The 2062-nt window shown below is 40.6% G+C and overlaps 1 long non-coding RNA gene across 1 annotated transcript; it reads right to left on the bottom strand.

Annotated features, from left to right (window-relative positions):
- Positions 1 to 780: 780 nt before the first annotated feature.
- LOC121990378 lies at positions 781 to 1292 on the bottom strand. Its single transcript, XR_006114579.1, has 3 exons — positions 1247 to 1292; positions 991 to 1138; positions 781 to 862 (listed from the first exon to the last, which is right to left on the bottom strand). It is a non-coding gene; the product is annotated as an uncharacterized LOC121990378 (long non-coding RNA).
- Between the last annotated feature and the right edge of the window lie 770 nt (positions 1293 to 2062).

The following is a 2062-nucleotide window of genomic DNA, read 5'->3' as shown; positions in this document are numbered from 1 at the left end:
AGATTTTCTTTGATTGTTGACCAGATCTTTTTCATTGAACATTTTCTCCATTCAAACAGCAACCTAATTAATAGATAAGACACAAATGTCCACCTCAACATCCAGTGCACAAGCATAACTGGGATATTTTAACCCTGTGACAGAGAGTTGTTTCCTACTTTCCTCTTTCAACAACAATTAACTTTGTATGACAAACAAAATTTGCACTTATCATTATACCAATAAATAAACTATGAGTCATTCATGAATCATCACCTAAACCCTAAACCGTATTAGGAACTATTTAGATGGATTCAGAAATTCACAAAATCATAATTAACTTGGTCATGAATCGATTTAATAAGAAGGTCAAAAGAAAATACTCACTTAATGATCAAAGCCTTTAAGTTGTATATGTAGCACGTCTAAGAAGCCCAACACACAAATCCTGTAGAAACAACAACAAAAAGAGGTAAATTTATAAACCAGAAAACATGACATATTAGTGAAAAGAATTAGCATAGACATAAAAGAAACTTGATAGTTCAAGGAATACATAAAACCAACTTAGCAACAGGAAATAACAACTCCTCAATCTAGCAAACAAAAATGATGAAATCAATTCAGGATAGTGTTTAAAGAAATTCATCAAACGCATTGCATGCATCAATTAATTAATACTTACAATCAAGAGATCAAGAAGATGAAACTGTCGAAGATGAGGAAGGACTTTAGTAGTGACAATGGATAAAATGAGGCACACATCACATAGTGGTTGTGCCCTGTCAATACAGAAATGCCGATGGTGTTGAGGGAATTTGATGTCCAGTTGCATGTTACACAGCTCAAGACACATGGCATATTGTTGGCAAGCAAGGATTCTCTGCGTATAAGTTTGAAATTCCAATTTTTAATAAGCTATGAGAATATTATATCATTTGCGTTAATGGAAGGCACCATCATTGTTTACTGTGTTAAAATTAATGTCTGCCTTTGAAGAAACTTCTTCACCTGCTTCAAGCAACCAATTCTTTGTTCAGTCTGCTTAACCACAGCATTTGCAAGGAGACTCTGCTCGAGTTTGGATGAGACAGTTCCTAAATGGTCGACTATTGCCACAACTGCTTCACATATGTAGCTCTTTGTCCCCTCCAAAATCCTAATTTACACTAATGCACATCAACCTCCCGAAATTGTTTGTTGATGTAGGGAAAAGAAAAGAAAAGAAAAGAAAAGAAATGAAAGGAAGAAGAAATTAACAGCTCACATCTTCTTCTGCTGGGCTGAGGAAAATGCACGCTCACAATGTTCTGTCTCATGGTGAAGCTGAGATCGCAGGTCTTTCAGCTCCTGCAATGAGAAATTAGTAGTAGAAACAATTAATTTAGCAAGAAAAAAAATAGAGATGTTGTAAGACCAACAAAGCGTTGTGGAAGCCCTCCTCCTCTCTCCCATTCTCTTCATACTGTGTGGATGGAGATTTAGGCAATGGCATTACGGAGCTAGCTGTTGCTCTGGAGTGCTCCACGTCTTTGCCTTCCTCCATAGATGTGCACAGAGGTGGAAGAAGAGGTCTCCGCATCATAGCTCTTCTTGTAGTAGGCGATCGCCCCTTGGATCGAGGTCTCCGCATCATAGCTCGCGCTGCTGCTCCGCCTCAGCATGGACTTACCGCCGCTGAACTCGCTGGAGAAGGACGATGACTTGGAAGAAGCGGCGGAGGACTTGCTCCAGCTCTCGTCTTCCACCATGTTTGGATTTTGATGGCATCTCGAGGTTTTTGGGCCTTCCAATTTGTCATTTGTGGGTCGAGATCTGTGGAACAGGGATTTGAAATAAGATCTGGAAGCTTTGACTTTGAGGCTGAGAGTGGCCTCCTTGAGCTTCTTGGCCCATGATTTCTTGGGGTTGAGCTCGGCGAAGCTGTCCTGGAAGTAGTCCTCTTCCTCAGGATTGAGCTCACCGCCACTGTGAAGGCTGGCAAGGACCCAGGGACGTTTGCTGTGGAAGCTCACACTCTTCACCCGGTTGCTCTTCGTCTCGAATTTGGTCAACATATCTGCCAGATCAAAAGCATAGCAGA

The sequence above is a fragment of the Zingiber officinale genome, chromosome 6B (assembly GCF_018446385.1).
Source record: "Zingiber officinale cultivar Zhangliang chromosome 6B, Zo_v1.1, whole genome shotgun sequence".
In the NCBI taxonomy this organism is placed as follows: domain Eukaryota; kingdom Viridiplantae; phylum Streptophyta; class Magnoliopsida; order Zingiberales; family Zingiberaceae; genus Zingiber; species Zingiber officinale.
The sequence above is the reverse complement of the archived record's forward strand: the minus strand, read 5'-3'. Positions and strand labels throughout refer to the sequence as shown.